The 22,955-nt window shown below is 36.0% G+C and overlaps 1 protein-coding gene across 3 annotated transcripts in view; it reads left to right on the top strand.

Moving 5' to 3' along the window:
• Positions 1 to 22,955, top strand: part of LOC140166173 (hippocalcin-like protein 1) — a 290,306-nt gene that overhangs the window by 153,642 nt on the left and 113,709 nt on the right. For all 3 annotated transcript variants that reach the window (XM_072189574.1, XM_072189575.1, XM_072189573.1), the window contains exon 3: positions 9,044 to 9,204. The gene's annotated coding sequence lies outside the window, so the exon portion shown is untranslated. The remainder of the gene's footprint in view (positions 1 to 9,043; positions 9,205 to 22,955) is intronic.

Here is a 22,955-nt window from a genome sequence, read left to right as displayed (position 1 = left end):
ATTGTTTGTTTGTCCATAGAGGCTTATGAAACAGTTGGGTCGGTAGGTCGGATTTTTTTTTTTTACAGATATTACAGAAACTGACCATTTGAAGACTGGTAAATAAGTCAAAACACACAGCACTTTACTGGTTTAACTCTTGAGATGGTTCTGCATGTTATACTGTTCATTTTCTTTACATTTTCTTTCTTTAAATTTATACTAACCACTGTTTTACAAAAAAAAAAAAAAAAATCTAAAATCCAAAAAAATAAAAATAAATAAAATAAATAAATAAATAAAAAAGACCAGGGTACACGGTCGTCGGACATGGACAAACAAACAATATTTATTTTTGGCCTCATCAACATCACCATCATCATCATCATCATCATCATCATCACCATCATCATCATCATCATCATCATCATCATCATCATCACCATCACCATCATCATCATCATCATCATCATCATCATCATCATCATCATCATCATCATCATCATCATCATCATCATCACCATCACCATCATCATCACCATCACCATCATCATCATCATCATCATCATCATCATCATCATCATCATCATCATCATCATCATCATCATCATCATCATCATCACCATCACCATCATCATCATCATCATCATCACCATCACCATCATCATCACCATCACCATCATCATCATCATCATCATCATCATCACCATCACCATCACCATCACCATCACCATCATCATCACCATCATCATCATCATCATCATCATCATCACCATCACCATCACCATCACCATCATCATCACCATCACCATCACCATCATCATCATCATCATCACCATCACCATCACCATCATCATCACCATCACCATCACCATCACCATCATCATCATCATCATCACCATCACCATCACCATCATCATCATCATCATCATCATCATCATCATCATCATCACCATCACCATCACCATCACCATCACCATCATCATCATCATCACCATCACCATCATCATCACCATCACCATCATCATCATCATCATCATCATCATCATCATCATCATCATCATCACCATCACCATCATCATCATCATCATCATCACCATCACCATCATCATCACCATCATCATCATCATCATCATCATCATCATCATCATCATCACCATCACCATCATCATCACCATCACCATCACCATCATCATCACCATCATCATCATCATCATCATCATCATCACCATCACCATCATCATCATCATCATCATCACCATCATCATCACCATCATCATCATCATCATCATCATCATCATCATCACCATCATCATCATCATCATCATCATCATCATCATCATCATCATCATCACCATCACCATCATCATCACCATCATCATCACCATCATCATCATCAACATCATCATCATCATCATCACCATCACCATCACCATCATCATCACCATCATCATCATCATCATCATCATCATCATCATCACCATCATCTACACCATCTTACTGCTGTATGACACTATTGCTGAAAATAATTATTTTCTACTCAATTTCTTCAAATATACAAGCTTCCATTTTGAATTTTTTCACACTCATGTAAGATGTTTGCTGTGGAATCCCATAAAATGGGCTATTCCAGTTGAAAGCCATACACCCCCTATGGAAGACATGACCTTAATCTCCCACACAGGGAGTGTGAATTTCAAATGGAGTCACCCATTCAGGTATCCCCATTTGAAATTCACACTCCACGTGTGACAGATTAAGGTCATGTCTTCCATAGGGGGTGTATGGATTTCAACTGGAACAGCACAATGGATTGGTTTCTTTATTTAATTCCCGCAACTATTACCGCCGGCCATTTGATGGTTTCCTGTACGTAATAGTTGTCTTTATCAAGTCAGTGTTGGATATTGGTCATTTGCCTCATTTAACGATGTTGTTCAGGATTGGATGCCACATTGGGTTTCAATTACCTCTGTTTGCAGGTGTTTTTACATGTGCAGGTGTTTAATTATGATATGTGCCTTTGAATTGCAGCATACTCCAAATACATGTACAAATTTTCATCATTTAAATGCCCATTCAAAAGGTCCATTTAAAGGCCCGTCCAGCAAAAGTATAAAAAAAATTATAATTGTATAAATTACTTTAAAGTGAAGGATAAGTCGTTGAAAAGAAATATTTGGCAAATAAACAAGGAAAATTGCAGCATTGACAAAGTTGCAGCCTCATTCAGTTTTTGCAAAATTGGACAAAAATCTGGGCATCTGGTATAAAATTTCAATCCAATTTTCTTGGAAAATTTGTATAAATAGGAATCCACTTTGAGATTCACAGAGGTACAGTCCTACCCAAACCAAACTTGAGAAACCCACTGGGTGTGGAAATAACATTGAACTTCTAGTTGAAACATCAAAATAAGAGAGAAAAAAAAATTCTCAAAATCAATTTTACCTGCCGCTAACCCATTTTGCTCGATCACATCTCATACTTACATTAATAGATTTTTTGACAATTTTGATGAATAATTAAAGCTCAATATACATAAATTTCAAAACTCATGATGTACTTAAATAGAGAGAAATTGTACTAAAAATTTCTCGTTAGTTTCTCCTCACACCCTATAAATATGTAAGTAGTTGAAAAATATGAAAATCATGGATACTCTATGTATGAACCTCTACATGTATGTGTGTGTAATTAGTAGTGTATTGATGCAGTTAATGGTATGTAATGAGGCATGTAGTCTCATTTTGAGCTGTTCACAGTTCATTATCACGGCACAGAATAATGTCTCCCCATCATGCCTTATTTTAGAGCCACACTTTCCATCAAAAAAGTTGTTATAAAACACCTGAAACATGCAATTCAGCAAATTGGTGATATTAGAAAAGCTGTGAACATCGAGAAAATGATATGAATCTACTTTGAAAAATTATCCTGCCTTGAAACTTGCAAAAAAGTAGCAACATGTTTGGCAAGGCATGGTGCTATTTTGGAGGTGAGCCTTTCAAAAATCACCTAATTGTGTGGTTTAAGGTGTAGTGTGCCAACACCAGATATGTGACACGATCAAGGGAAATGAGTCGGATGTCGCTAATATTGATTTTGAGATATTGGCAAAGAAAGTGTTAAAATTCTTTTGTTTTATATCGTTTTCAGCGGTTGATAAATTGACGTAACTTCGAAAAGAAATGTCGTATCAACATAGGGTTTTCAGTTTCTGAAAGCTCTAAAGACGAATATGTAAAACTCATTTTCGACCAGGGCCGACATGTGACTCATTCCCCTTGATCATGTCACATATGCTCATAATGAACTAAAGCATAAAATCAAATCTACCCATTAACCTAATGCTTTGCATGAAATCCTAGAAAAACATATTCGCTGTCATAGTGCAAATTAGAATATGACCCGCTGCTAGGTCAACTGGCTCACGCTTTCTTTGTTACGAACCACTGATCAAAATGATCACAACACAATGCCTATGGCATATCATAATTCGGAACAAGTGTATGAGCCCAGGCTTAGAGCAGTAACCTAACCAATGGTTACTAACATGCACACGGCAGCGAATTGGCACACTTTTGGTGCATCTCTTCCCCTCTTCCCCAATTCAATGTTGGACAAACCATGTTGCCTGCGGGTCCATGAGACTCTCCAACATTAAAAGATGGGAAGCGGGGAAGGGCGAGATACAGGGGGGTCTGTGCTTCACATAAATATTGCATGCATGTTTCACTAGCTGGTCAATAGTCAAGAAATAAACATATTTTGCAAGGTCTGAATGTGCTGTGTTCAGTGAGGTTCTTTTTGTCACTATCGACCTATGTTGCATTAGATAGCAAATGAGTACAGGAAATTGAAGAAATGCATTATGGGAAGTGTATAAGGTATCTTTTCTGAAAGGCAACACTGGGTACATCTTTATAAAGGGAACTGCCATGATTTATTTGCCGACTTCCTGAAGAATATGATGAATACCCAAAAAGCAAATATAATTTGTCTACGCATCAAATTGTGTGTATTTTATGAGCTTGATGTATTTCTGTGACTTGACAATGATTGTGAATGTTTTTATAAACTCGGGTAGAGAAAAAGAAGATAATTTATGATATGTGTTTTCAACCAGATTTTATCTAGTGAAATTGGGTATTTATTGAAGAGGTATTATAAAGCATAGAGAATACTCATTTTCTATAAATATAGAAAATTCTTTAAACAAATTTTATGAAAATCAGAGACTGCTTCTGTATACAGTGAGTCACAACAAATTTAAAATTTATTGGCAGGAAAACTAATTTTTGGAATTGACAATTTCTTTCAAATTTGCTAAGGTAAAACATTCATCAATTTAGGTTCTATGCTATTGGGGCAATTGCAGTTGAAATCCATACACCCTGTATGAAAGACATGACCTTAATCTCCCACTCAGGTGGTGTAGATTTCGAATAGAGTCACTCATTCAGGTAACCCCATTTGAAATTCATACTCCCTGTTTAAAGATGAAGGTCATGTCTTCCATAGGGGGTGTAGACTTCAACTAGAATACCACATTGTTGTGCTGAAGAAAAGGCATATGGTTTCTGGTTTGAGAGTAAAATGATTTGATTTATTATATTTGATAAAATTATAGATTGTATTGAATACAGAGGAAATTGGGATGAGCTGTAAGTTGATGGATGAGGTTGTACTTCTTGTGGTCGTGTTTATTTTTTTTCCTGGCGATATGAAATGGAGTATTGATATAGTTTCATCCTTAGATTATTAATACACAGATTGGAATTTTCCATGCCTGTGCCCTCTAAGCGTACTCGAATTCAGCTGACGCCGGTACAGCGTACAGACCTGGCGACATCGCTTATCTTACGTGCGAAGTTTCTTCTGTGTACGCTCGCACTGTTTGCGCTATTTTTGAGTTTGCTCACGCGGTGCCTGACTTAGCGTCAATCCCATGAGGCAACATGCCATGTTTCCGCGGTATGGTTTCATCTATATCCTATGTACACACATGAACTGCCCTTGGTTTGAAATCGAGGGTTGAGAGCCAGAAAGCCTCAACTTACAATCACTTGCTCCCATCATTAAGTGGCCAGGGCATTATAGAAGATATGGCCATTAATCATGATAAAATTCAATAGAAACAAAAGACATTGTGAAGGAAATATTGATTTTTGAAGGCCAATGCAAGGAGCTAAATTTATGCTCATTTTGTGAGAGCTGGTCATAGTGAGTTACTGCTTTCTGAATCTGAACCCACGAAATGACAATTTGCAGCTATGTGTCTTATCTAAGTGTATCATAAACAATCAACTTTCATTTACATAGTTGTAATCAGACAATGTCTACTAATGACAGTAATAATATGTATTTTTCTACAAGGTGGTTTTTACATATTGCATAATTTAATGCCCAATACTTTTGGTTACATAGTTTTAGCCCTGAAGACAGCATTATGTAGTTTTCTAGTTTTTCTGCTTTTTACAAATTGGCATAATTTATGCCAGTAAATTTAATTTTGATTAAATAAGTTCATTTGTTGATTTAAATAACTAAGTGAATTTTAACAAATTGACATTTTTCTTAACAAAACCAAGTGAAATTTTACTCACTATGTACAATATTTTGATCATTTTGGTCACATATTTGTAGGCAAATGCTGTCTACTGAAGACAGTAATATATAGTTTTCTAGAATATTTACTAAAAGTTGCTTTTTACAAATGGCATAATTTAAGTGAAAACTAAGGAAACAAAGTGGAGTAATAAAATCAAGAAGAGACGACTCCTTTGGTTAGCACACCTCCTGAGACTACCTGATGATACCCCAGCAAAACAAGCTCTTCAAGAATACAAACGGCACGTAAAACGACCAAGGGGTAAACCAAAAAATATGTGGATCAGTAATTCAAAAAGAACTGAAAGAAATCAAAGAAGACTTAACCATTAAGAAAGTGACTGAACTTTCGAGAGAAAGACATACTTGGAGAGACTTTATTGATGGCGCTATGTCAAACTGCTGACGAGAAGCGTTTATGATGATGATGATGATAATTTAATGCTCTCTAATTTTACATTAGAGAGCTATCTACTGAAGACAGCAATATATAGTTTTCTAGAACTCATAAAAAATTTACTTTTACAAATTGTATAGTTCTTAATGCTGAATAATTTGTGCTGTCTACTGAAGACAGCAATATATATTTTTTCTAGAACTTTTACTACAAGTTGCTTTTTACAAAACTACAGTTTCTTAATGATGAATAATTTGGGTTGCATAGTCAGGCGCTGTCTACTGAAGACAGCAATATATATTTTTTTATAGAAACTACAAGTTGGTTTTTACAAAACTATAGTTTTTTAATGCTAAATATTTGGATTGCATAGTTGTAGTCAAGTGCTGTCTAATGAAGACAGCAATAATATATAGTTTTTTAGAAGTTGCTTTTTACAACTTGCATAATTGCAGAAAGAAAGGTGTTTGTTGAAATTGAATTTATTATCTTCCAAAGATGGGCAATTACTATTTTGTTTGTGTAGTCTTCTGGTACATGTGTCACTCTAGTGATATGTTACTTTTGGTAACATTTTAGGTTTATTACAAGAAAGTAAGGCCAAAAAAATGGTTTGGTTGCCCTTCCAAGATAAAACTTTGGAAGGTCAGTAGGTCAATCCTAGATTTCTAATTTTTTGCGGTCGGTCGCTGAGGGCAACCAAACATTTTTTTTTGCCTAACCAATTGAACAATGCCATGTTTTCATGTTTTGAAAAGCACAAACCTCTGAGCAAAATTCTGCAGATCTTCAATAGAGGTCAAGTTTTTGCAAAACTTTTTAAAGACCAAAATCATCACAATCATAATAAACCTCACAATGTTTTATGGGAATAATCTATGATTTACAGCAAAACATGACTTGTTTCAGTGGAATATTAAAGATAATAATAAATCGGCTTACATGATATTTAGAGTGAGGTGAACTTGACATGGATATGAGATTCCAATGATTTAATTTAATTACACATTAACAGTGATACCTGCTGATACATGAACTCAATGGCATGATATCATAATAGTAGGGTATTATCACTGTAGTGAAGGTGATGAGATGCCTGTAAAGAAGGACATTCTTAAGGAAATTAACCATGTGGGACTTTTGCCTTTCTTAAAGTGCCCCTGATTGGCTAAGTTCTGTACATTCTATGATCATCTGTCAGTATAAACCAATCAAAAGAGAGCTTTTAGATCTATTAGTAATTTTAAGCCTACAGTTTGTCCACTCTGAAGTACAAAGTACCGACGTGGACGCAAACAATGTGCCGACTTTGAAGGCATGCATACTTGCAGCAGAGACGCAGCACTACGCACTGTTAACGCGCTGTATACGCGCGCGTTGTCACTTTGTACTTCAGAGTGGACAAACTGTAAAGCCATAATGTACGATCTTATAATATGAAGTTGGTTCATTTTTTTCAAACCTGATTTTTGTGCATATTTGTAATGTTTACACATGTCCCAACTTGCACCTCAATGGAATCAGCCAAATTTGTTGTCTTTGTACATGTAGGTCAACAGAGTGAAGTTCGACATAAAGTCATAATTTAAAATTATTGTGATAGGGCCAAAGAGGTTCATGAAATGAAGATCACTAAGATCACTGCTAGTTCAACAAAATGAGAATTTTACCTTTGTACGTGTATACTGTACAATTTACTTTTCCGTAATTCCAACGCTTATGAGTACCATGACATTGGCCACAATGCATAATCAATAATTATTACCAATAAATTTCATATGAAATATGAAATATCAATGAAATAATGAGAATTTTTGTAACGCTATTATTGATTTGAAAATAAATAACATGTCATGTTGACCATCTGCCTGTGACTTTGACAAACAGTTGCCTGAACAACAGAAAGCATTGATTATGGGGTTGCCCAGCCCATGATATGGTAGTTCCAATAATTATTAGTCGTTGAACTATCGGGGGCCTCCGACTTGATAATGGCTTCTGCACTTCTGCAGCTGTTGCGCGACTTTGGAGCTTGAATGAACAACAGTAATTGTAGTCCATTTTCAGTGAATTTTGCTTTGGAAAAAAAACTTGCTTTTTTTCCCTCCCAAAACTGAGTAATTTGCCCAAATTTGTTGGGTTCATCAAGTCTTTGCCATTCTAAATATGTTTACCTAAATACTTTAGGCAGTGGTGTAGATTTCTTTTTGACAATGTGAAGGATGGGGTTGGAAAAAATTTCTTGAAGTAAATAGTTCATTTTACAAATACGCGCTTAATTTTGCCATTTTGAAGCTAAACTAATGAAATATGGTTCAAAAGTGGAATAAATTTGCACTTTTGGGGCTAAAATGGCCAAATATAAGGTTAATTGGTCAGAAACCCACATACAGGCGTCAACATGGGTTGATGATTGTATGGACCATCCCCCGTAAAAATATAGGGGGGATTTATCCCACCCTCGGGATCTATGCCTACGACATCAGGACCAACCCAGTGTTAAGACCAACTTTATATAACTTGTGAGAGTGGTAATGGTTAATGGCGATTGATCGCTAACCTAGTGAAGTGAATTGCCACATTTTTGATCTGAAGCCATACACAATTTTGTCGATTGGTGGTGCACTAACGGTGTCCCAGACGGGTGTTTTCTGGACAATCGCTGTCAGAGCCAAGCCACTCTTGTTTAAAAAAATTTCAAGTCTAGAAATTTGTTGACAGTTTGACACATAGCCATTTTGAAGACCAATTTGGTATGATATTGATTAGTATTGAAAAAAAAATTGCCAATATGTCTTTGTTATGTTATTAACCCGCCGCACATTTTCATAACTATTCCCAAAAGCTCAATATACATCATGTTATTGATCAATCTGTGTTTAGTTATCTGATTTTGTACATGATTGTAAGGATCGTTTTGTTGATTATCATTGTAAGAACAATATTTGTGAATGCATGGTGTTTACATCCATTATAACTGACCCTAAAAAGCATAACGCATATATAGCATGCTATTGATTAGTCTTATGTTATGTTATCTGATTGGTTTTGCAGGTCTTTGTGAGTCCGCACATATTCTGTCTCACTACACTACTACACTCCCAGTGCCAGGAAACTACTATTCTTATAAAGGAATATAATTAACATCTGGGTGTACTAACAGCAAACCAAGGTATTTAGTGCTGTGGTCATCTATAAAGGATTTCTACACTCAGGTATGTAGTAGGATATACGATATGAGGAGTGTGGTTTGATTTGGCCATGTTCTGTTATTGAGGCCAATTATTAAAACAATATGTTTCCAAATTTGGAGTTTTATTGCTTCGGTGGTTTGATGTGAGAAGCAAAAATGTGTGCATTAATGCGGTATAGGATAGTATACAAATATTGACTGCTATGAGGGGCATGGTTAAAATTATAGGCCAGCGGTGATCTCAAAACCATGACTATAGGGGCATAGTCATGGTTTTGAGATCACCGCTGGCCTATAATTTTAACCGCACCTCAAATAAAAAGCAGTCAATATTTGTTTTATATACCAAATCTTAAGATTCTTGTCATCTGTTTGGTTAAAAGCATCGATTTTGGAAAGAGAAAGTGAATAGTTTCAATGCGAACGGCACAGACGATTTCCGCCTAATTATAGCGCGCGAAAACATTAACGCGTGCGTAATATCATTTTACGCTGGGAACAAAGCACACGCAGAACTATGCCCGCTTTTGCGGGCATAGTCAAAACTATGCCCGCTCTTTTAACCAATCAGATGGCGGGAATCTTTAGATGAGGTATATAATATATACTACCGGTTGTGATTATCACGATTGACCACGTTTATGTTCACACCATCTACACAAAACATCATGGGCGTGAAATTTTACTTCAAGGTAATGAGAAAAATAGGTTTCTTCTGATACCAAAATCTCAGTTTTCATGCAAAAAATATGGGGGATGAAACGAGGCTGTTGAGTGTTGATCAGGTCAACCACCTTTAAGCCTGTCCTCAAAATTGTTTATGTTATGATGAGGTTTTTTTAAATACATTCTACCAAAAATTGCCCTTGGGTTTACTTTTTGCCATTGCCAATATAATTTTATTCACAGGGTTATTTTATGAAATTAGAGGGTAAATCGCCAAGAAGCCCTGTATATTTTGAGCCTTCGTTTAAACCAATTAGCTGTTTGGTGGTCACTGAATTTAATTTAAAATATGGCATTTACATGCTCTGTTTTGTTATATTTTATCAATTTGAAAACAAAACAAATTTATTGTTTCTGGAAAATGAGCTATTCCATTTAAAATCCACACTACCCATGTGGAAGATTTTGGATATATCTTCCATAGGGGGAGTAGGAATTTCAAATGGAATGAACACATTATGCAGCTTCAGTTTATTTCCATGCTGCCGCTGAGAAAGATTCAGCCTGAATCTTCCACTGAGGGAGGGTGAGTTTCATAAGTGTTCATTCTATTTGACATATTTTCAAAACCTTCCACAGGGGTAGTGTGGATTTTGAATGGAAAAGCCCAAATAGAAGGGCTATAATCCATGATGTGGCACACACAATAAGAATGCAGAATACAAGCGTACCCTGAGAGTACTAAATTAAGAGAGGCGCTACTTCGATCACAAAAATGAGGACAGTGTGAGCTCGGTACCTGATGCCGCAAATGCCGAAAGGTGATTGTGAATATGTAATGATATGAATGAGCTATAATGTGATGTAGCTACAAAAAAAGCGGTGTTATTGGATGTATGTGGTTCATTGGGCGGAGCCGTTATGCCCATATTAGGCTGTTGAGCCTGTTGTTATGCAGACGTCACGCTCTGCAAACGGTACAAAAAGTGACTGTCAGATCTATTACTGGGATGGCAGCAGACAGATTGCAACTGACTGACCTGCACTGTTTGTCACGTAGACAGACCGTGACCTGGGTCAACGCGTACAAAGCAGGGGATGCAACTGTAACACAGGTCTTGTCCTCAGAAGCTATTTGTACAGAGTACCGCTAGCCGGGCATACCAATACCATGGTACATGTATGAAAAGCAAAAGCAAGTTTGGCATGACATGATAACATCACATAGATAGCTTCTGCAGTTGTTATTTGATATTGCAGAGCATGACATTTCGGTATTTAAAAAAATTAATCAAATGCTATTTTCCCCCATATGTGAAAATTTTATGCTGTGAAAATAAAGTCTATCCTGGTTCTTTTATCTCATGTGGAAATATATAATAAAATAGCTTTAAATTTAGTTTTCACATATCAATGCAAATTCTGCATGAGGGTTTCAGTTTAGAAGAAATAAAAAGACTAGTTAAAGGTACCTGTAATAGTATACTATACTACCAGGTTCTCCTTCTCTAATTCTGTGGTTACGCATGAAATCATGTTGCATTATAGGATATATATTTAAAAATATATACTGTAAAATGTTATATCACCCTTCAACTTCAAAATATAATATTCAGTTGAACTGTCGGTGCTGAAATATGGTATCCAAGGTATTTAACATGTTTCAAAACAGAGAGGACCAGAATCGACAAAAGTGAAAAGAAATATTGGCCTCGTTACTTCATTCTGAAAATTTGATGCATAGGTTTTGAGTTAAGGTTCGTTCATACTACCACCGCATTTGCGATGTGTTGCTTTGCGATGCGGTGCGTTGTTGCACTGCATCGTACTGCAAAATACTGCATTGCGATATCGCAATGAAGTTAAATACATTTTAACTTGGAAATGCGACGAGTTGCGTTGAGTTGCGGCAAAAGTAATCGATATATCGGCATCGCAAAGCAACGCATCGCAAATGCAGTGGTAGTATGAACGAACCTTTAGGGTCTTATTACTTTTTGTGATCATGTAATGTGTTTATTTTCAAAATATTGTACAAGGCAGTCAATGCATATAAGACTCTCTTTTGCTACTTATGGTGACATGTTTAACATCTTGAACATTGTAGTAAATGTGCTTTTATTTATGAGAGCCGTCAGGTGGTTGATATCTATGCATGTTACCTGAAGGTGTTACTAATATACTTTGATCTATTTAGGCCATGGAGTACGTACAGGAAAAATGAGGGGAAGTCCCATATAGTTCTTGTATCCATTTCACTGTGTAACCATGATTCCTTTGCAAAAATGTTGGAAAAGCAAAACAAAAGGATGTATAAAGAGGAAATTCTACCTGGATTTTGAACCTGCTTAGTGTGAAATTTGGAATTTATTTGCAAAAAATACAATACATATTAAAGCAGATACATGAGGTCACTACATTTTATGGCTTTTAGTGATGCACAGGTTTGGAGTTAGGGTCTTAAAAAGATTGGGGTAGCTAGTTTTTGTGGCCATGTAATGTGTTTAGTTTCAAAATCTTGTAAAAAGCAGTCAATGCATATAAGACTCTCTTTTGCTACTATTAGCTACTTGCAGTTCGCTATTATGCACTATGTGGGGAGAGCCTCGAACTGGCAGCATACATGAATGGGAATTGAACTAGTCATAACGTTCTGTGTAAGGTTACATAATTCTTCCTTTCATGTATGCTGCCAGTTCGAGGCTCTCCCGCACATAGTGCATAATGGCGGAACCGTGCAAGTAGCTTAATGGTGACATGTTAAACATCTTGAACATTGTAGTAAATGTGCTTTTATTTATGAGAGCCGTCAGGTGGTTGATATCTATGCATGTTACCTGAAGGTGTTACTAATATACTTTGATCTATTTAGGCCGCAAGTACGTACAAGAAAAATGAGGGGAAGTCCCATATGGTTCTTGTATCCAATTCACTGCGTAACCGGGATTCCTTTGCAAAAATGTTGGAAAAGTGAAACAAAAGGATGTAAAAAGAGGAAATTCTACCTGGATTTTGAACCTGTTTAGTGCAAAATTTGGAATCTCTTTGTAAAACTATTGTACATGGCTCATAATATGACTGTAGATGCATTTGGTTCAAGTATTTATTGTAGCATTTGCAACAAAAAAAGGTTGAGGCTTTGCGTACTTGAGCCATCTGTTTTTACCAAATATCTTGCCAAATCAGCCTATTTTAGGCAAGTTTTGGTACCATTTTACCTGAGCCTCTCAGGTGAACTACATGTACCAGCCCCAGGTTGATGATTTCTGGACATGCATGTCGAGCATTGTCCATTTGGAGCTACTTGGGCCATATGTGGAATCATAATGCAGCGTTAGTCATTGCTCAAAATATTATATGTAGATCACTGTGGAATAGACACCCTTGAGCTTTCTATGTAGTTTATCACTCATTATGATTTGATTTGATTTTCTAAATGCAGACGGTATTGATTACATGAAATATGCCACAAGGTTCATGTAGGAACATGTGATATGATAAGCAAAATGAGTCTTATGTTAGTAATATTAATCTTGAGAGATTTATTTAATAAGAGTATTCAACTTCTTTTGTATTTTATTGTTCGGAACAACACTAAAAGGGTCATTATCTCTGGAACGGTAAGTCTAATTATGATGTGTTTTTCAGCAAAATAAAGCTCTGAGAATGGCACATGTAATGAAATTGAAAACTGAATTTTGAATTTGGTCGACAGCAGACTCATTTAGCTTGATTGCATCACATATTTCAACAAGTGATCAGGTATGGACAAATTATTGTCTAATATTTGCATATCCCACATCAGATGTTGAGAAAAGATGGTTACACTTACTTACATTTTATCAGAACCAGTGTATAAATTTTGTCGCAAACATTTCACACATCAGGACCTGGGCCCTGTTTCACAAAGGGACAAACATATTGTGGACATCTCCCCTTAAATTTAGGGGAGTACCCCTTCTGCCACCTATGCCCTGGTCACATTATTGATAAGGGTAGAGGCTAAATGACCTGAAGATCAATCAAAGCTTTAAAAATCTGATAAAAGATCAAATATTTTACCAATCCTCTTCGGCCAAAAAAAAATACTGTTTTTATTTATATACAGCTAAAAAAAATCTCAGAATTTCAAGATCTGGGCAAGTCAGGCACGTAGAACAAGGTGTTTTTTTTTTAATTTTCTTATTCAGCCATGGCTGATAGCACCCTAAAATTGGCTAAGTTGCAGATTTTTAAGGAACTTGTGCTCCTTAAGCCTTCTCCCTGGGTCTGCCAGTAAGTAATTTGGTAAATTCTTTGAGATGTTTTGGCTTTGACAAAGATCCTGCTAGGATTGAAAGCTCCTAAAAACTTTACTAAATTGAAATTTTACTAGACGGGCTACTTTTATGGACAATAATCTGCTTTTAAACTTTGTTGGGATGCGTAATTCAAGAAGTTCAAAAGGAAGAGAAGAAGATGAAGATTAGGAGATGAAGTAGATGGTTAAATATTTCTGGACAGTTTTTGTTTAACAAAGGTGAACCCGCCAGTTAAGGGCGAGCGACAAGGCGCTCGCGAATTTCACAGAAAATTTAAAGCAACATAGTTTAAGTTCCCAGACAGGAAATATTTTTCCTATGCCCTGTTTGTCGCAAACATTTCACACATCAGGACCTGGGCCCTGTTTCACAAAGCTCTATGATCAAGATCTAAAATTTAGGGGTGGGGTTGGGGGACAAACATATTGTGGACACACCCCCCTCTTGCAGAAATTTAGGGGAGTGCCCCCTTCTGCCGCCTATGCCCTGGTCAAATTATTGATAAGGGCAGAGGCTAAATGACCCTAAAGATCACTCAAAGCTTTAAAAATCTGATAAAAGATCAATACCAATCCTCTTCGGCCAAAAACAAATACTGTTTTAATTTATATACAGCTAAAAAAATCTCAAAATTGCTAAATCTGGGCAAGTCAGGCACGTAGAACAAGGTTTTTTTAATTGCCTTATTCAGCCATGGCTGATAGCACCCTAAAATTGGCTAAGTTGCAGATTTTAAGGAACTTGTGCCCCTTAAGCCTGGGTCTGCCAGTAAGTAATTTGGTAAATTCTTTAAGATGTTTTGGCTTTGACAAAGATCCTGCTAGGATTGAAAGCTCCTAAAAACATTACCAAACTGAAATTTTACTAGACAGGCTACTTTTATGGACAATAATCTGCTTTAAAACTTTGTTGGGATGCGTAATTCAAGAAGTTCAAAAGGAAGAGAAGAAGATGAAGATTAGGAGATGAAGTAGATGGTTAAATATTTCTGGACAGTTTTTGTTTAACAAAGGTGAATCCGCCAGTTAAGGGCGAGCGACAAGGCGCTCGCGAATTTCACAGAAAATTTAAAGCAACATAGTTTAAGTTCCCAGACAGGAAATATTTTTCCTATGCCCTGTTTGTCGCAAACATTTCACACATCAGGACCTGGGCCCTGTTTCACAAAGCTCTATGATCAAGATCTAAAATTTAGGGGTGGGGTTGGGGGACAAACATATTGTGGACACACCCCCTCTTGCAGAAATTTAGGGGAGTGCCCCCTTCTGCCGCCTATGCCCTGGTCAAATTATTGATAAGGGCAGAGGCTAAATGACCCTAAAGATCACTCAAAGCTTTAAAAATCTGATAAAAGATCAATACCAATCCTCTTCGGCCAAAAACAAATACTGTTTTAATTTATATACAGCTAAAAAATCTCAAAATTGCTAAATCTGGGCAAGTCAGGCACGTAGAACAAGGTTTTTTTAATTGCCTTATTCAGCCATGGCTGATAGCACCCTAAAATTGGCTAAGTTGCAGATTTTTAAGGAACTTGTGCCCCTTAAGCCTGGGTCTGCCAGTAAGTAATTTGGTAAATTCTTTAAGATGTTTTGGCTTTGACAAAGATCCTGCTAGGATTGAAAGCTCCTAAAAACATTACCAAACTGAAATTTTACTAGACAGGCTACTTTTATGGACAATAATCTGCTTTTAAACTTTTTTGGGATGCGTAATTCAAGAAGTTCAAAAGGAAGAGAAGAAGATGAAGATTAGGAGATGAAGTAGATGGTTAAATATTTCTGGACAGTTTTTGTTTAACAAAGGTGAATCCGCCAGTTTGCATTCAGAAATGAAACAAATAAACCCATTATCGTCTAGAAATGAAACAAAGAAACCCATTAGCGCCTCAGCGGTTTCAAGATTTTGCAATGTAATTGTGATTTAGTGTTGTTTTGTTTCAAACACCCTCGATGTGAACAGACCTCATCATCAATTTTCATTATCTGAATTATATCAGACAGTTGCAATTTATATTAATGAAAATTTTATGTTATTTTTAGTCTCTGTGTTACTCCAAAAGCCTCTCAGACAATGGCACTGTCTACTCAAGGAACAGGCCTCTTGAAGTTAATTTTTCAAGGGCACATAATGTGACCAGCTCCAACAAAACCGGGAACAAGTCGCCAGACATGTTTTTGAGTTATATGCCTTTAAAGATGACATTACCGTAAAAGAAAAAAAATCTAATTTTGGAATTCTTAATTTCATGGTTTTTGACTTTGAGCCTATGTGGACTTTCAAATACTTGAAAGTACTTATTAAAAAGAGGTTTATTTAATCAATAATTAACAGTTGAACTATGATAATCCCTATTCATTCCTGTGTAAGGCAGGAAACTAAATGTCCGATTACTCAGAATAGCAATTTGGCAAAAATATCAAGGTATCATTTACAAAATTATCCATATCTTGAAAAGTATTGATGCTATTTATATAATTTTGGTATCATTTTAGAACTTACTGTCTAGTGCTTACATTTTTATTCAAATCATGAAATGTCAAAAATGGGACTTGTTTCTGGTTTGTTTTATCAGAGCGGGTCACATATTTTCAAGGCCACTGAGCAAAGGGCACTATAAATACTGAAGAATGCTTTGAAAATAAGGGGCACCAAGGCCAAATCTGAGGGCATAGAGGCCATATGGCCTTGATGAACTCCCTGAATTTTGAGGCCTGTTCTGTACCCTCTGTGGCCTGCATTTTATTTAACCTGGCATACCTCAATACAGTGAATGCGTAAAAGCAACACTCGTCCATGGCAACAATTATTGCATCTCCTCAGTGCAATGCATTAAGCTTTCATGCTTCGTTCCCCATTGCATAGTTCCGCCATATTGGGTAAAGCCTCGTACTGGCATGAAAGGCAGTAACTTAAGGTAGAAAGACCCCTATGAAATGTCATTTTTGACAATTTGTGATATTTTCCTTTTATCCACAAATTAAAAAAAACCAAAAAACATCAGTGCATACAGAATTGTCTAAACATCATAAATACAAGTTTCATGTTGGCCTGTGGTTTCCTTTCTTCAGGAGAGCGCATCAAAAATGTCCAAAATGGCCACCATTGGCGGCCATTTTGGATCCCTTATTTGCATAATTTATACAAAGAGTACCAGAATGTGCATAATTTACCATGTATTTTGATTTTATGGACAAAAACAAATGAAAAGTATTAAAATTAAAAAAAAGTTTCATTAGGATCGTTCCACCTTAACACAGTGTGATATGACTGGTTCAATGCCCATTGGTGCAACCAAGCTCTACCCTAAGACTTGATTAGTCATGGAAGTAGTGAATTATGAATAGCAAATTTTTTTGCAGTTGTTTCCACTTCTTGCAACATTCACCATGTTTACTGCATTAGAGCTCATTAGATCTGTGTAGACAGTTTCAAAGTGTGCTACACAAGTCCACTTTGATCTTGAGATTACCCTCATTGCGCTGTATAGACAAATCCACATTAATTATTGATCTGGATTATAATAAAGGACCACATTGATGAAGTATCCTGTGCAGCTTACCCCACCTTAGATATCCTCAAAATTCATCACTCCTTTGTTTTGCTTAAAGAACAATATGGCAGCATCATTATACATCGCTTCTAATCAAAACAAACACTTAACACTGTCGTGGCGACTCAAATTTGATTTATCTTTTGAAATGAGAAATATATGAAGTAATAGTTTGCCTTGAACTTTAGTTGTTGTTGATGGTGAGAGTTTTTGGGTCAAAATTAGTTAAGCATGTGTACAGAATGAGAAAATATAACAACAACAACAACAGCAGAATTCGCAGGATTTTGCTGCAGGTAGAAAAACCATGGTTTTAGCCATGTTTTTCCCCGCTCATCAAAAGCAATTTTTGTTGGCTAAAACTAAAAAAAAGTGATAAATTTTCCACTTTTTTCATCTCAAAACTAATTATTTTGTAAGAAAATTAATTTCTGGAGTGTACTAAGGCCAGATTACAACATATTTTAATATGCCTTTAATTTCTTAAAAGAAATTAAAGGCATGGGTTTTCATTGCTCACTAGTGCATTCAACATTCAAGTTTTTGCCATTTTTGCCATCCAGACACTTTGCCGGCAAAAACAAAACCGAACCCTGAACAACAACAGCAGTAACAACAACAAGTTACCGGTTTGTTTTGGATTTTTTTGTTTTTTCTGTTGTGATTCCTAAAGTTCAAGGTAAGCTTTTACTGTAGGGCATGCCATGTGTATCAATGATTTGTTTCAGATGTCTTGTTAAACGAACATGAGTATATGGGGATGGATTTTAGTATTTTGGTAAAGACTTATTCCTTGCATTATGTAGCTTGGGGTTTTGTCATGTGGATTTATCCCGCCAAGGTATATTTGTGTAAGGCGTTATAGCTGCTCTGGATATATATGATGCAGTGCTTCTACAGAAATTGACCCAATGAATACTACCTGTTGATTGGCTACACAAACGCTATATATGATTTATTGGGCCAATCAGCTACATGGTTAGAATAGAATGGTGGTAGAATACTCCATGAATACTACCTGTTGATTGGCTACAAGAAGGCTATGATTTATTAAGCCAATCAGCAACATGGTTAGAATCAGTCTGTAATACACGCCTTGGGGCATTGCATTTTGTTTATTCAAAGTGAAAAAACACTTTAAAATCGGATTCAATTTCCTGATGGTGCTCCTGTTGAAAGGAGGGATTTACGACTATACTAATACGGTACTACTACTAATAGTGGCGTGCATGGGATTGCATGGAAAATTACATTTTTGTGGTAAACTACAACAAATTACACCTGTAAGTGCATTAGTGAAATTCTTCATAATTAGGCAATGAAATGGATGGAAGTTTGAGTCATAGGTTTGTCCATGCAATTTAGCGATTGTCACCAACATGACTGATGCAAGAGCAATACTCACATGATATGGCATGGAAATGTTTGCATTTTTGTGAAAAATTGGAGGGAAGAGTTTATTATTAGAGGGGAGCATTTATTACAGATAATACGGTATATGCTTATAAACAGAATTTTATGGTATATCTTGTAATTAACCAATCAGTAAATGAGTAAGTTCTGGGCGAGTTAACCTACCGACAATTCTTAACAGAAATTATGCAATATGTGCGCCCTATTTGATCCAATTTACACATTCTGTTCTGTCAGATGCTGTCTATTACTTTATTTTGTTACTTTCATGTCTGCCATTTGCAGAGATTATTAGTGCGTGAATACTTGTTCTAGTTTTACTCTCACTTCCCTGTTCTAATAATCTATAAATATACACTCTGGTGAATTTCCTAATGCTGATATCAACAGGAGTCAATGAAATGGGTGTAAGCAAAAGAAGAAAGAAATTAAGGAAGGGAAAGATTAGGAGAGATTGCAGAATAGGGTGCAACTCTACTAGTCTTATTACAAGACTGCCCTACCCCAACCCTTAACCAGGCCTGGAAAAAGTGTGGAAAGTGGGAAGCTCCTTCCGGGAACTTTGGAAGTTAGAGGGAAATTAAGGTTGTTAAACAAATACATAAGAATTTGGAGGAAAATTTGTTTTTTTGAAGGGAAGTTTTCATTTTTTCCAGCCCTGCCCTTAACCCTAACCCTAAACTCTGTAAACGAGGACTGGACTCAAGTCTAGCAAGTTGCACCCTATTCTGTAATTGTACCGAAGGTTGCCAAGAAAAAAATAGAACGAAACAGAAAGAAGGAAAGAAAGAAGGAAAGAAAGAAAGACAACACTATTATTTTGGTCACATTGATGAAATACTAGCATACATACAAATTGTCTGTAATTTTGTTTGTAATAAACATTGTTGGACAACATTTATTAGTTCTGTTTGAATAACCAGAAATATGAGGAGTGAGCAATTTTGGGGTCTTTGAGAGCTTAAATTATCAAAATCAAGGGTCTTTCGGAGCTCTATTTTGGTTAAATATAGGGGGTCTTTCGGAGAAAAAAAAAAAAAAAAGGGGGGTCTTTCCGGGGGAGCATACTTGTATGGTCATTTGTGTTTTAAAAGTGCCCCCCGGGCGATGTTGTGTGGGATACTTCATTTTTATCATATATTGACTGCTCAGTGCCCTAAGTGGGTAAGGGCAATAAATAGCTGCTCTGTGATTTACATGCAGTATATTGTATAACACATGGCAGCTACACATGGCAGCTAGGCCTACATGTATACAATACATCCATGGCTGCTTTATTATTGCAATGCAGCCATAGCTTTTATTTGTTGCATTGAAGTAACAAGACACCCTAAAGCCAATATGATTGATGTAAATATCATATGAAGGATGAAACAATGGGATGTGGAAGGGGGATATAAAACATATTGGCAGGGATAAGTAAAATGGGAAGGGGATTTGAGAAGAGAGTCAAAGATGCTCAAGGTCATGCTGTATCTCATCTCTGATAAGTAAATCTATCAAAGAGGATTTGGTTTTATTAAATATACATCTATATATGTGACGTGTCATGTCAAAAGCAGACACTTTTGGGCAGGTTATCAATTTTGAGGTTTTTTCATATCTTATATATAGAGATATTTTGCTCCACAATGCAAAATTTCTCCAATGAAATCGGACATTCCTAAGCGAAGATATTAAGTTTATAAGTTAACCTCAAATAAACACTCAAGTTGCAGAGTATGAGTTTTTGTACCCTATTATTTTCAAAGGTCAGTCAATGAATGTACAAATGTATTAGGATAAAGAACTGTGCCCTGATAGATGAACATGTTGTGGATCATAGTGTTTGTTTCCTGTCTCAGAGATGTAAAAATCATCACTCAGATGCAAAAAGTAGTGCACATGTCATTATACCCTCCCCTCAGCAAGGTGTTTTGCTACAAATGCTGCATGAACTAACAACTACCCCATTCAGTCGACTCACTGAGTGCAGTTGTCACATCCTAACTTCCTGTTCAATTTTTTTAAATTATAAAAACAAAATCAGAATTTAATATTTTGGTGATATTCACCATGTGAAATGCATTAAAATGAGTGCAAACATACCTGGTTTGGGTTCAGTGGTTCTTGAGATGAGATGAATATGAGTCTGTTAACTTTGTCATAGTTTTACCCTTTTCCATCTTTGCTGTGTGAAAAAATATTATTGATCGATACACCCCATGCTCCAGTTATCAAACTATTGTATAGGATGATATTTTAGCGGAATTAATTTTTGGCGATTTGTTCCGAACAGATTGTAGAGTCATTTTGTGTGAAAAATGTTTTTGCCGAAATACACAAAAATTTATAACCTTGTAAAAAATTTCCGCTAAGTAGCTGAAGTGACTTGCTACCCTGTGCGCCCCAAGCAACATCCATTTCAGAAAACAATTTTGGTCGAGAATAAAAGATTTTGAGACATGAAGCTGATGGACGGAATGGCTACGTGCTTTGGTTAAGGTTTGGATTAGCATTTAAATGGGGTGTGTTTGTGTGTTCTTATAAGGTGCTAGTGTTTCCTAATATAGGCGTGCTATTAAGAGTGAAACCTACAGCCTTAGCCATACATGAATCTGTATGTTGCCATTTAAGTGATAGAGTAGACTGTTAAACCTGTATGGTATAGCTAAATTATGAGTTTCTTTATACTTGTTTAGACTTAGCCATCATGGCTGATGGGCCTACTCACAATATTATTAGGATAGCAAAACTTTTGAAAACATATGAATTTGAAGACATATTATATTGTTATTGAAATGCTAAGTGGCATAGCCAGGAACTTGTCAGAGGTGTCACTGGTCTGGGGGTTAAAGGAGGAGAAAATGATTTTCAAAGGGAACAAAATTTGAGGAAAATTGCCAAACATTCTCAAAAAGTCTAAAATCTAAAAATATTAAGGATGAGGGACAGCTTGCACCCCCTAGCTAGAAGGAATTTGTCATAATCTGTGTAGGAACTAAAATGTGTGAAATTGTCAGCAGTTGAATGCTAACAGTTATGTGCTATCTACTGAAGATAGCATGTGCCTTTCAGTAAAGAAAAGCATTGTATTTTGAAACACCTGTCAAAAAAAAAGTAACTATTACAAGTTGGACATTTTGGCTTCCCGATAGTATCCGACTTTGATTTTAAAAAGTACCAGTCAATAACGAAAGCAGTAATTATAATTTGATAGATCAGACAAATTTTGTTTTCATGTCATGAATAGATACACCCTAGAAAATAGTAAGCCAGTTCAACAAAACAGCGCCAGATTATAAGCAGATAAACACAAAATAGATTGAGGTGTATTTGGTTTCAATCATGAAAAAAATAGCCTGAATCCATGACCGTTGCGACATCATTTGTGCGCCAAAGATACTGGCTTGTGGAGACCAGGCGACCTGGTGTTTTCATACTGTACTTGTGTGCTGTTTATCAAAACATAGAACCATCCATTTGTGGGTTAAATTCTTCACCTTATTATTTTGCACTATTCTCTTTTTTACTCCTTATATAGGCTGTATAAAGATGATTGTTACCGACACATGAAAGAAAATATAAAAAAATGTAAAATAGATTACAATTTAAATGTAAATTATACTAATTAAGGTGGTATACCAGCAATACTTGATTATATATGTCATTACAGTTCAGGGATTTACCATTTGAATGAAGAAAGATGATGAAATAAATTTCATGCACAGCACACAATTTGTTCACTGCTTGTGAGATTTTTAACGCAAGTGTTTCCACAGTGCCAAGGAAAACAAGTTATTTCTGGACTTGTGTTCTTCATTTTTGCCTTAATTTGTTCAAATAATAAGCAAAAAAGAT

This window comes from Amphiura filiformis, chromosome 12 (genome assembly GCF_039555335.1).
Source record: "Amphiura filiformis chromosome 12, Afil_fr2py, whole genome shotgun sequence".
In the NCBI taxonomy this organism is placed as follows: domain Eukaryota; kingdom Metazoa; phylum Echinodermata; class Ophiuroidea; order Amphilepidida; family Amphiuridae; genus Amphiura; species Amphiura filiformis.
The sequence above is the reverse complement of the archived record's forward strand: the minus strand, read 5'-3'. Positions and strand labels throughout refer to the sequence as shown.